This window comes from Lutra lutra, chromosome 7, assembly GCF_902655055.1.
Source record: "Lutra lutra chromosome 7, mLutLut1.2, whole genome shotgun sequence".
Classification (NCBI taxonomy): Eukaryota; Metazoa; Chordata; class Mammalia; order Carnivora; family Mustelidae; genus Lutra; species Lutra lutra.
The window spans coordinates 39594381-39608277 of NC_062284.1; the positions used below are offsets into that span (position 1 = coordinate 39594381).

The 13897-nt window shown below is 38.3% G+C and overlaps 1 protein-coding gene, 1 long non-coding RNA gene and 1 other non-coding gene across 3 annotated transcripts in view; 2 read left to right on the forward strand and 1 right to left on the reverse strand.

Annotated features, from left to right (window-relative positions):
• The window catches only part of LOC125105203 (uncharacterized), a 37945-nt gene that overhangs the window by 1532 nt on the left and 22516 nt on the right, over positions 1 to 13897 (reverse strand). The window lies entirely within an intron of this gene.
• LOC125105761 (U6 spliceosomal RNA) lies at positions 4637 to 4743 on the forward strand. The gene has a single exon (XR_007129028.1). It is a non-coding gene; the product is annotated as a U6 spliceosomal RNA (small nuclear RNA).
• Positions 6759 to 13897, forward strand: part of LIPC (lipase C, hepatic type) — a 151213-nt gene continuing 144074 nt past the window's right edge. The window contains exon 1 of the mRNA XM_047738415.1: positions 6759 to 6777. The gene's annotated coding sequence lies outside the window, so the exon portion shown is untranslated. The remainder of the gene's footprint in view (positions 6778 to 13897) is intronic.

A 13897-nucleotide genomic window follows, 5' to 3' on the forward strand; every position in this document is an offset into this window, starting at 1 on the left:
TGAGGAAGCAAATAGCGTCCTGGTTTGTTTGAAATAGGGACGCTTTCAAAGGGCCAGGTGTGGCTGTCTCCTTTTGTTCCACAATGTCTTAGGCACCACCTGTCACCTGCCGGATGAAGGATTCGGCAGCCTGGGAGTTCACAGGGGGCCCTCCTGCCTTGGACACAACCCTGTTGATTGGAGCCAAAGCACCTCACACAAGAGTGATAGGTCCAAGCCCACAGATATTCACACCCTAAATTACAGAGAAAGTCAGGATGGGAGAAGATTGACAGTGTCCCCGATCAAAACAGACACCTCATCACAGCATATTTAGTGGAAAATACGTGGAAAACAAAAGTTGAATTCTCTATCTCAGCTGCAGAGCCTAATACATCACTGCCAAGAAGAAAGAGTTTAATAAAATTCTTCTTTAAGTTATATCTGGAGTAGGAGCTCTATGGAGCAACTAGGCAGATGGCAAGCAGCCTCACCCCCAAGTTCATGGTGCAATGAGAATAACCTTGATATGGACAAAAAGGCCCAGCACGTTGACCCCACAGATACTTACTGAGCACACCTACTACATACCAGGCACCAAGCTAGGCTCTGTCACTGTACCACAGCTGCCCTCTGAAGTTTCCAAAGCATGTAAAAATATACGGTCAAGTCTGATCCTCATAAAACCAAGTGATAAAGGTGTTGTTATCCCCACTTTGCAGATGAGTAAACTGAGGCTCACCAAGTTTAGATGAATGGCCCGAGGTCATAGGACTAGTACTTAATATATAGTTTAGACACATGGCCATGTAAACTTCTATGCATGGGAAAAGAATCCCAGGGAATACTGTCCTTCAAGCCCCTGGATGCCTATGGACACTTTCCTACCTGTGCCAAAACCCTGGTCTTCAACCTCTACACTCACTGTCCCTCAGATGACTCCACCTGTAAGTCTTCTTCTATAGGAAGGGTAATGTATCAGCTTTAAGTAACAGAAAAACCAACTAAGAGTGCCATTAACAATAAAAACAATTTTACGGGGCACCTAGGTGGCTCAGTGGGTTAAGCCTCTGCCTTCGGCTCAGGTCATGGTCTCAGGGTCCTGGGATCGAGTCCCACATCAGGCTCTCTGCTCAGCAGAGAGCCTGCTTCCCCCCCGCCTCTCTGCCTACTTGTGATCTCTGCTAAATAAATAAATAAAATCTCTCTAAAAAAAAAATTTTACATAACGGGAGACACGAAAGTAGGCAATTCCAGATTTGGAATTAGCTCACAATTGTCATAAAAGAAAAAAATAATGCATTGAAAGAACCAAGATCTTTCCTTCGTTCCACTCTACCATGTTTAGGCTCGTCACCTTGCATCCATACAATGGCTGCTTTGACTCTGTAATTTCGTGTTCTCGCAGGATTTTATCCAAAGGCAGACCCAGGTCACGTGACTACCCAACAGCAAGAATCTGGTATTTGTGTCTTTCATAGGGAGGGAAAGGTACATGAGGGGGAAGCTGGAAACGGCTACTGGATACCTAATCAACATTCTCCACTGCTGGTAACTTTCTGATTCCTAATTAGGGTCAGAGCTGAAAACTAATTTTTCCTGAGCTGGAATATGGATTTCTTGACACTACCTGTAAGTTGCTTTATTAGTTTTCTATTGCTGTGTTATAGCTTAATGCAGCTTAAGTCTGGACAGCTTAACACAATATGCATTTATTTTCTCACAGTTCTATAGGTCAGAAGTCCCGGAAGTTGAGTAGGTTCTCTGCTTAAGTACTTGCAAAGCTGAAATCAAGATGTTAGCTAATCTGAGCTCTCCTCTGGACCTCTAGGGAAGAATTCACTTCCAAGCTCATTCAGATCATTAGTAGAATTAAGCTCCTTGCAGCTGTGGGACTGAGGTCCCATGACCTTGCTGGCCATCCACCAGGATCACTCTCAAGTCCAAAGACCATTCTCCATCCTCGAAAAAGGCCCCTTCCATCTTTAATGCCAGCAACGGTGCACTGACTCCTTCTCATACTTCAAAGTCCCTTCTGCCACCAGCTGAAGAAAACGCTCTGCCTTTAAGAGCCTTATTAAGTATTAGAGCAAACCCACCCAGATCATCTGCCTTTTGCCATAATCACAGGAGTTAACACCAGAGCGTGACAATCATGGGATCTTAAAACTCTTAAAATTCTTACAATTCCATCTACTTCAGTCACCATTAAAAAAGAAAAAAAATCAGGATTTATTCTTCAAGGTCAAGATAGGGTCACCCTTCCCCAATTCACAATAAGGACAGGAGGACTCCCAATCAAAACAGAGACTCTGCAAGCAAAATATTAAAGAAGAGAATGGCTGCTGGGTGGAAAACCAAGAGTGTCTGATTCCATCCACCTTTCTCCTGTGAAACTGAGATATTAAGCCTAACTTAGTTACACAGTGGAGTCCCACCTTGCTGGCGGACATCTTTTTTAAATGAGAACATGGTGCCAGTGTCCCCACTGATGGGGACATGGATTCCTGTTTCAATTAACTACCCCCCCCCACCACTCCCCTCCTCAGCCTTCCATGTGTTCCCCACACAGACTCATGAAGAATGCTGACCAACAGGGAGTTTGATGGGGTTTTCATATAACATATTTGGTGTGGTTCAATTTCTCATCCTGATTTCTCACTGGTTTGCATCTATCTATTGGGCAAAAGGAAGGACAAGGGTTTATAAGAAGATGAGGCCCCTCTCAGAGCTCCCGCAGAGCAGCCCTCACACTGCCCATAGTGTTGAGAATGGGAGGGCTTTTCCATGTTCTTTTCCACGTCCTTCTTTTTTTTTTTTAAGATTTTATTTATTTATTTGACAGACAGAGATCACAAGTAGGCAGAGAGGCAGGCAGAGAGAGAGAGAGGAGGAAGCAGGCTCCCCACGGAGCAGAGAGCCCAATGTGGGGCTCGATCCCAGGACCCTGAGATCATGACCTGAGCCGAAGGCAGAGGCTTAACCCACTGAGCCACCCAGGCGCCCCTCCACATCCTTCTAAAGAGAAATCCCACGCCCTCTTCGCTACAGAGATGCCTCATGACCAGCTCTTTGAATGCACTGTTTCCCTGCCTTAAACTTGACTCAGACCTCCTGTGTTTTCTCACTTCGTTTTCCCTGCTTTATGACATCCATGTGGACTTCACCTTCGCCCCCACCCCCACCAAAAAGTCTAAAATCCCAAGTCAGATGTCTCCAAGGAGCTGACATATGTTTGCACAAACACGTGAAGATCCTTCAGAACTATAGATTATACACCAGGAACAGCTCGATGCCTTTGAGAATTCTCTACATTCATGGATGTTGTGTTTACCTTTTATTTTAAGTGCTTCCAAGCCCATTCTCTTGAAGCACCTTGCCTTACCAGGAGCCCTGCTCGTTTGTCTTGTTGCCTCCTTCACTCAGAGGCCTCCATCAATCAGTTTCTGAAACAAGGCAGGTTCTGTGCAGAATCAAAAGCCACCACATCACAGCTGACGGCAAAAGAATGCAGCGAGCATTATTGCTTGTACACAGGCCTTTGTCTCTTTGAGAAGTACGTTTGAAATGAATGAGGCAGACGAGAGTGGTAGCTTCAAAAGCAGCTATGCTCCTCTGGGCTTTTCTTGTTGAAAAGTCCTGAGCAGCACTGTTATAAGAAAGTCAAGAGAATAAAAGGAAAATCGGAGGCAAGCTCCAGGTTTCCTAGATGGGAGAGACTCACACCTGGCCTCAGCCAGGCTGTGCCACTGGACATTTGCCTTTCCTTTGTAGATTTCGGTTTGCAAGGTTAAAGTGAAAGAGGCTGTTTACTTTCCCCCAGGGATTATGGATAAAAAAATACATAAATTTCCTTCACTAAGAGCCTAGCCCAGAAGTACGACAGGCTCCTCTCTTGCCTGGTGCCTCTTAAGGCCGTCACTGTTGGTAGTAGAGCTGCGGGCACCGCTGTTGCCATGGTTATGACTTCTGGACCAGGGGATTGGCTGATCCTTAGCCCGACTCTTCCATCCAGCTGTCATCTCCCCTGCAACGAGAGACCTCCTTATTCCCTGATCCATCTTGTATTTGGCTGGGGGGTTAGAGAGCACAGTTTTCCATGGCACTTCATGACCCTTCCATAGAGCCTCAATGACCCTAATGTTGATTTGGACCTAAAGTCTTGGGCTAGTGGAAAAGTTAAAACAATATTCAGGGCTCATATAGATGAGCATCTATATGAGGATCATCGCCTTCCTCTCTTGATTGCAGAGGCTTTGCCATGACTGCTTGGAAGTTCAGAGCGAATATCTGGCCCACAGCCAGGAAGCGAAAAGAACGGTACAACATGTATTTGACGTGAAACCTCATTCATGAGTTCACCTTATTTTTCCCATCCTTATCTTCCATGCCTGAATTTTTCTTTTTAATAAGTCATGCATTATTTGCATCTTTAAAAAGTGCCTTAAATTCTTTTGAAGCAAGGCTAAATATATATTTTTAAAAAGTGTAAGTCTATTCTTCAGAAATCCAATGAAAGAAAAAAAAAAGTGCAAAGGTTTTTCTGGCCAGGAAAGGAAGACTGCAGAGTGCAAAGCACCTAGAACATATTCTGTGTAAAAACCAAATGGGATCGTTTAAATGCATATTTTCTGTTGAAGAAAAAAACATACCCATGGTGCTCGCTTTGGCAGCGCATATGCTAAAACTGTAATGGTACAGAGAACATTAGCATGGTCCCTGCTCAAGGATGGCGTGCAAATTCACAAAGCATTCCATATTTTTAGACATTGGCCAAAGGGTAACAAACTCCCAGCTATAAGATAAATAAGATCCGGGGACCTAACACACAGGATGGTGACTAGAGCTAACAATACTGCTTTATGTACTTGAAAGTTGTTAACAGGGTAGATCTTAAATGTTATCAACACACACACACACACACTCCATAATTACGTGAAGGGTTGGAGATATTAACTAACTGTATTGTGGTCATCCTTTTGCAATATATACGTGTATCTAATCATCATGTTGTTTAAACTCGTATGTGTTGTATGTCAATAATATCTCAGTAAAGCAAAGGAGGGGAAAACTACAACTACAGAGAAAACCACATACACATACACAACTGAGTTTTTAAAAAAACTGGAATTTCTGGTACAGAGGAGGCATAAAGACATGACACTCCTAATCTCAGGAAGCTCCCTAAACAATTAAGGAGCTGTTACGTCAAGTCACTCACTGGAGATTTTGGTCAGTCCCTTTAGAAGACTGGGGCGGGCTGTGTGGACAGGCCACACCAGCAGGGAGGTGCGTAGGGGGTTCTGGGAATCCCGGTTCCTTGCCCACAGTAAAAACTTCACAAGTATCTGCTGAATAGATGGAAAAGATAAGTAAAACAAAATGAAGTAAAAAACCCACAACAGGGGTGCCTGGGTGGCTCAGTTGGTTAGAGTCTCTGCCTTCGGCTCAGGTCATGATCCCAAGATTCTGGGATCGAGCCCCACATCAGGCTCTGCTCACCAGGGAGCCTGCTTCCTCCTCTCTCTCTGCCTGCTTCTCTGCCTACTTGTGGTCTTCGTCTGTCAAATAAATAAATAAAATCTTAAAAAAATAAAAAAAATTTTAAAAACCCACAACAGCAAAAGCAGACAAACAACAAAAAACATTATGCCTAGGTGCTAAGTTCACAGATAACCTTCAAATGAACTTGGGCAGAAATGATTTAACAGCACCCAGAAAAGCAGATGCAGCACGCGGCCTTAGTCCTTTGAATCTTCTCGACAACACTTTGAGGTAGATGTTTTTTTATCTCTACTGCTTTTCAATGAGGTTAAGGAAGATTAACTAATTTGTGCAAGACCCCATAACCAATAGGTAGGATTTAAGCCCAGAGCCATCTGATTCTCAAAACAGACTATTTCCTCCATCTTCCCCATCATTCCCCAAGCTCTTCTTCTGTCCAGAACGCACATCTGAGGCCCCATTCCAGAGGCACTGAATTGGTCTCTGGGGAGGGACTTAGAAGCATATGTTTAACAAGAGACAAGATGATTCTATCATCAGAGAAGTTTAAGAAAACAGCCCTGTTGCCTCAGATGGGAAACGTATCCATCTCCTCCTCTCACTGATCAAATAGAAGCCACCAGAGATTTGAAGCTCACACAACAAAATTCAATTGCATCGTTCTGGAGTTTATCAGATTCTAATATTATAGGATATTTATTCCCCACTTGGGTGCTATAGCATTGTCAAAGGTCATCTGGATCCTGAGGGGCATAGACAATTCTGGAAAGTTAAAAACGGACTCCAGTGGACTTCTCAGATTTTTTAGTTTTCCCCTGTCCCTCTTTGGTCCTTCAGGGCAGAAGTTAAGAATGCAGCTTCAGCTCCCAGTAGCTTGAACGGACACAGAGTTTCCCGGCTGTGCAGGGGCTGTAGGGCCGCTGGAAGGAGAGCCCCAGGCTGAGAATCAATCCTCCTGTCCCATTGCCCACCAGATGGCTGTCATTGGATGAGCAAATTCCATGATCCGGAAAGTAGAAAATCCATCACTGGTTGGTTTGCTTTTCTGAGTGCCAGTGTTTCCTCACCCGACGACAAGAGGAGAGGCCGAAGAAGGTTACAGCTTCAACCCCCACCATGGAAGCGAGAGACGTATTTATACCACCTAAATCCTTAATGAGTTAGATGGGAAGCAAAACAGTGATTCCTGACAGGGCTGAATTTGAGTCAGGCTGTGAAACTCCACAGCGCAGCCAGAAGTAGAGACGGACGAGTTGAACTGAAACCTGACCACTGCCTCTCAGCAAATTTACTGTAAGTTATTCCCATTATCTCAGAGAGAAATTTGAGACGGGTTTAGAGAAAAGTCTGGAGCTCATTTCCCCCATGTTGAGCACAGATCGCTGTTTCAAGAATTTGTTTTATATGCTATTGCCAGAAAACTTGCTTTGAATGGAATTTCCAGGCCTGCTATCTATAATAGCAAAAAATGACAGTTTTATTTTACAAACAATAGTTTAATATAATATTAATAGTTTAATATAATATTAATAGTTTAATATGCTTTACTATGCTTCTATTCCAGAATGTTCTCCTTTAATCTTCAAGACAACTAGATAAAGTTTATACTCTTAATTAACATGATTGTACAGATAAGGAAACTAGTAGCTTCCTTCTCATAGAGTCCTTAAGTAATTTGCAACAAGTCCATAGCTCTTAGCTGAAAGCCCATCTCATGTCATTGTACCAACTTCTTTCCAAGGGAGCCCATATATAAAGGCTGTTTGTTTCTCCAAAAACAAATTCCTACATGGGGTTAAAATAAGACCCCACAACACGTTTGTTGCTTAAAAATGGATATCTGTAATAAAATGATGCAGAAATGCTAAAAAAAATTTTTTTAAGTTTTATTGAGGAAATTCATGCAACAAGAAGGAAACCGCTGGTAAAGGTAGAATCATATAAAAAAGATTCTGAAACCAAAATAGTGGAGGGATGGTGAAAGAGGCTCCTGATTATAATGAAAAATACAAAAACAGCAGTGAAGACATGGATTACCCAAGTTACAAATGAAAAAAATGAAAGAAATAATAATAAAACAAACTACTGTAATGGGAGTTGTGAATTCATGACCAGCCTAAGACAAAAATGAGACAATATTTAAAAATTAGATAAATTTTTTTTTAAAGATTTTATTTATTTATTTTACAGAGAGAGACGGAGAGAGAGGGAACACAAGCAGGGGGAGTGTGAGAGGGAGAAGCAGGCTTCCCGCTGAGCAGAGAGCCTGATGCAGGGCTCGATCCCAGGACCCTGGGATCATGACCTGAGCCAAAGGCAGTCACTTAATGACGAAGGCACTCAGGTACCCCAGAAAGATAAATTTCAACAGACAAAATTTTAGAAGTCATGTGACAAAAGTAGATATAAATTTGAAAAATAAAATATAAGTTAGGAGTACTCTACACTTAGAATGGAAGAACCAGTGGACATACATTGAACTCAGAAACAACACGAATGATTCATTTTTCTCAAGGTATAGGGCATCGGTATGTATATGCTCTTAAATAAGAGTCCAAAAATGAATCCAGAGGAAAGTAATAGATGTATTTTCTCACCACAATGCAATAAAGCTAAATGCTAATGATATAAGTAAAAATACAAGGAAAGGGACCTTGGGCAAAATAATGATTGAACCTTCAGCCTTGGAAGCAGACAGTCTAGGGTTTAGACTATAACTCCATTCCTTACTGCTGTGTGACCTAGGCACTTTAGTGAACCTCTCTGAACCTTGGATTCTCCATCTAAAAATGTGACTCTAATTTGCAAAGATGTTATGAATTTTATCTACAAAGTACATACAAGAGGGGTGCCTGGGTGGTTCCTTCAGTTAAGCAGCCAACTCCTGGTCTCAGTCCAGGTCTCAATCTTAGGGTCATGAGTTTATGCCCTCTGTTGGGCTCTAAGCTGGAAATAAAAAATGCTTAAAACAAAACAATATTATAGTATTAAGACTTAAAGGAAGGCTAAAACCCATACATCATACAATTATGATCCCATATTTTCAACCTACACATATTTTATTTAACTAGGAAAAGCCCAGAGTTTTTGTTGATTGAAATCCAAAGTCCAGGGGCACCTTGGTACCTCAGTCAGTTGAGCATCTGCCTTCAGTTCAGGTCATGATCTCAGGGTCCTGGGATCGAGACCTGCATTAGGCTCCCTGCTCAGTGGAGAGCCTGCTTCTCCCTCTCCCTCTGCCTTCCTCTCTCTGTCTGCCAAATAAATTTTTAAAATCTTAAAAAAAAAAAAAAAGAAAGCCAAAGTCTAGAAAATATATCTCTAAATATTAACAGTGCTCATAAATATGCCCTGGGGACTCTGATGATTTTTGTTATTTTGCGTTATTTTTTTACTCTAAATATATAGTTAAAGCACAATAAAACAATAATATGAAAATAAATATACCTTTCTTTAGAACATAGTATAAGAAGAAAATAAATATTAATATATTGAGAGTCCTATAGGTGGGGATTGCTGTGAACATACAGTCATATCAGTTGTTGCCACAGTCATCATCATTATTATAAATTCTAAAATGCTTTCTTTCTCTCTCTCTGTATATACATATATACATATATATATACATACACACACACACATATATATACAAGTATTTATATTGTATAATAAAATAAACACCAATTTAAATTATTTTTAAATTTAAATATAAATTAATTTTAAATTTGGATTATATAAATTTATTTATCTAGATATAAATAAACATAGGTATAAATATATATTCTATAATAAATATATATATTCTGTAATATATACCATAGTATTATATATAGCACTAAAGTACTTTAGTGCAACATGTAGTATACTATAGTATATAGTATACAGTATAAAATACATAGTATTAAAGTATATAGTATACTGTATATAGTATATATATATATACAGTATATAGTACATATATATGTGTATATAGTACACATATACATTACTGTGTAAGTATACACAGTATAGTATATCGCAGTATAGTATACCACACAATATATTATATAGTGTATATATTTTTTTATATATATATATGAAGATTAGTATGAAGAACTCCTGTGTACCTTTTACCCAGATTCACCATTTGTTTATATTTTATTTGTTTATATGTATTTATAGTGTATATATATATATATATATATATAAAATACTATATAACATATTGTGTGGTATACTATTCTGTGGTATACTATACACAGTAATGTATATGTATACTATATACTATATACAGTATATATATATATATACACAGTATACTATATACTTTAATACTATGTATTTTATACTGTATACTATATACTATATGTTGCACTAAAGTACTTTAGCACTATATATAATACTATGGTATATATTACAGAATATATATATATACACTATATATATCTTATAGTATATAGTAGTATATAGTATATAGTATATATAGTATATTATATAGTGTATATATATACTATATAGTATATAGGATACTATAATAGAAGTATACTGTGCGCACAGTATAGTAGTATACAGTATATGCTAGTATATAGATATAAATATATGTTCTATAATATATATTTAGTATTATATATAGTGCTAAAGTACATTAGTACTACACTATATAACATATAGTATACTATGCAGTAGTATATGTATATGTATTATACATAATATATATGTATATACATATGTATATACAGTATATATGTATATATGTGTGTATGTATGTACAGTATATATGTTCATACAGTATATATGGAGTATATACATATGTATACTATACCATAAATGCATGTTGTATACTATATGTAGACTGTAATTTAGTAAATATACTATATGTATATACTATACATACTATACTATACATATGTATAGTTAGCATATTTATAAGTATATTATATACTATACATATAGTATATAGCATATACATATTATATGTATACATATGCTATACATATTGTATACAGCATATATGCTGTAAAGTATATGTATACATAAAGCTATATGTATTTTATATATGTACTATATGTATACAGCATATTATATGTACATTATACATGTATATAGCACATATATAGTATATTTAATACACATCATGTGTATATATGTATATATAGTGTATTGTATATACTGTATGTGCAGAGTATATATACACACATATAGTATACAGCATTTATATGCCATGTATAATACTAGAGGTCATATAGTACATATTACTATATTATATACTATATAACATTATATGCTGTACATAGCATTACATTTATAAAAACACAATATTAGGATAAATAACAATTTGAATATGGGCTACAGACTTGGATAATCATATTGTATCAATATGAAACTTGCGAATTTCCTTAAATGTTAAATTCCCTAATTTTTAAAAGAGAAAATGTCTGTCATGGGAAATATACACAGAAACATTTAGGTTTGTGTGTATGTACATCTGCATCTCATTCTCAAATGATTGGGGGAAAATTCATATATAGAGAGAAAATGAGTGATAAAACGATCAGGTTAAATATAAACAAATAAAATATAAACAAATGGTGAATCTGCGTAAAAGTTACACAGGAGTCCTTCATACTAATCTTCTAACATTTCTGTAAGTTTAAAATAATATAAAAATAAAAATTTACAGCAACTAAAAAACAAATAAATGAGTAACATTCTAAAATGAGGAGCAGCAGCAAAAGCTCTCCTTAACAACAAGGTGAAGAAAGAAATTAAGACCATGAAAATAACATTCAGAATATTGTAAAATTGAAAATACCACCTGTCAAAAGTAAGGGGAGTATGAACAATCAGGGCACAGAAATAAAAACAGAGATGCATTTTAGGAATATGAAATAAGTGGAGTAGGCATCTAATTTAAAACCTTACAAAAAGAAGAGAGTCAATATCAGGGAAAATAGGAAGAAAATAATAAAGATGAAGAACAAGAATAAACAAGTTTGGGGCGCCTGGGTGGCTCAGTGGTTTAAGCTGCTGCCTTCGGCTCAGGTCATGATCTCAGGGTCCTGGGATCGAGTCCCGCATTGGACTCTCTGCTCAGCAGGGAGCCTGCTTCCCCCTCTCTCTCTGCCTGCCTCTCTGTCTACTTGTGATCTCTCTCTGTCAAATAAATAAATAAAAATCTTTAAAAAGAGAGAATAAACAAGTTGAAAAACAAGGAATCAGTGGAAATAAGAAGCAAATTTAACTGTTCATTCTTTGAAAAGATTATAAGATATATTAAGACCCATGGGAAGATAATAAATAAAAGTGTATGAGTCAAGAAAATTAAAAACACACAATTGATTTTAAAATGCAAATAATGGTAGTGCACAATTTATGAGAATTCAAAATGTTCAACCAAATGGACAATACCAAATATAAAATCCACAAAACCAGATGGAGAAAACATGAAAATGATGAAGAAGGAGGAGGAACTTGAGAAACATTTTTTTAAAGATTTTTATTTATTTATTCGATAGACAGAAATCACAAGTAGGCAGAGAGGCAGGCAGAGAGAGAGGAGGAAGCAGGCTCCTTGCTGGGTAGAGAGCCCGATGCGGGGCTTGATCCAGGAACCTGGGATCATGACCTGAGCCGAAGGCAGAGGCTTTAACCCACTGAGCCACCCAGGCATCCCGGAACTTGAGAAACATATTAAAGCGGTCCCTCACCTAATCAAAGATATATAACTTAAACAAATAGTGAACAGTATTTCTATATATTCAAGAAAACAGACCTTGCCGTATGACGTAATCAGTTCTAAATCATGGAGAAACAAGACATGATACCCACTTCATCCTAAGAGATAAGTATCGTACTCATCCACAAATCTGTGAAAACGACCACACATGCACATACACACACAAACACACTCTTTGGACGGCAGATATACAGAGAAGCAAATTCCAACAAAACTGGTTTGGAAAGATTACAACCAGGTTCAGTCATACAGTAGATTTTCCAAAAATAATTGTTGGCTAAGTGAATCAATAAATATACGAGTATATGAATGAAGAAAGTAATGGCGGTCAATTTAGCAGAGTCCACTGAGGGCACGGAAGGCAGGAGCGCCTTGTGCAGGCCACGCATTTGCTAACTTCCAAATCACCTCATCCACATCAGGCCCAATGAGCACAGGCAGAAAAATCATTTTTCACTGAGCTTTGAGAATGCAGCTGTGACAAGACAGTGTGATAATCAATAAAGGGAAATTCTAGGAATGCCAAGAGATCACAACAAATCAAGGACAACTTTCATAAAAGAACTGTTTTTTTTTTCTTTTTTCTTTTTTTTTTTTTTGTGAGACTTAAAATATGAAGAAATGAAGATACTGAGGACTGAAGAGTTAGCCGAACACACCATCCCCCAACATGCCGCGTTGGCATTAGGATCATTTTGAGCTAAAGGCGCTTGGAAAAACAGCAGATTTGAGAAGGACATTCTAATCTTCCCTTTCTTCCTAAAATGGGAGATAAGAATTCCCACATGAAAGATGCCCTTCCCGTACCAAGGGGTAAAAACTGTACTTCAATAGAGAGTAAGAGCTAAAAGAAATCTATACCAGCAGACCTTGTTAATATACTTCTTTATCTCCCTTTAGCTTCCTTGAATAATTCAGTCACTCCTCAAATCGCCTCTCTGTGTTCAGCCCCATAGAAAAGCGTGTAGACTTCGCCGTTTCTTTAGGTCTTCATCTCCTCACGAGGCTCCTGTATTCTGTAAAACTAACACATTTGTACGTTGTTCGTCCATCAGTCTTATGTGGGTTTAATCATCAGGCCCAGCCAAAACACCCTCAGAGGGTAAAGGTAATTTTCTCTCTGCTACAGAATGTTCCTGAAGGAAAAGTCTGCTGTATCTGACTACACGAAAGTTTAAAACTGTTCAACAAAACCCACCACAGGCAACCTGAAAAGACACAGTGCAGATTGCGAGGAGATATTGGCAATGCGTGTAACCACAAAGAAGCCACATCGGTAGGAAAAACATTAATGAACTAATCAAAAGAGGGGCAGAAGATCTGAACAAGCAAATGATAACATAAGAAACCTAAATGACCAATGACATGCATAAAAGGATGCTCAAGGTTACTTCACCGGTAATCAGAAAGATACAAATTAAAACAACAAGGTACTATTTTACATCTGTCAAACAGGTAAAAATGAAATAGTCTGACACTATCAGGTGCTACTGATGATGTGGGAAAATCAGAGAAACGTTCACATTTTGATGACGATGTGTTCAGTGTCATAACCATTTTGGAGAATAAACGCTCAACTTGCAGCAACACTGAAGAGACCCATATCTTGGAACCCAGACGTTTCACTTCTAGGAGTAAACTCTAGGAGCTCCCACTTGTGGACAATGCAAGTCCAGTGCAACATTGCTTGTAACAGCA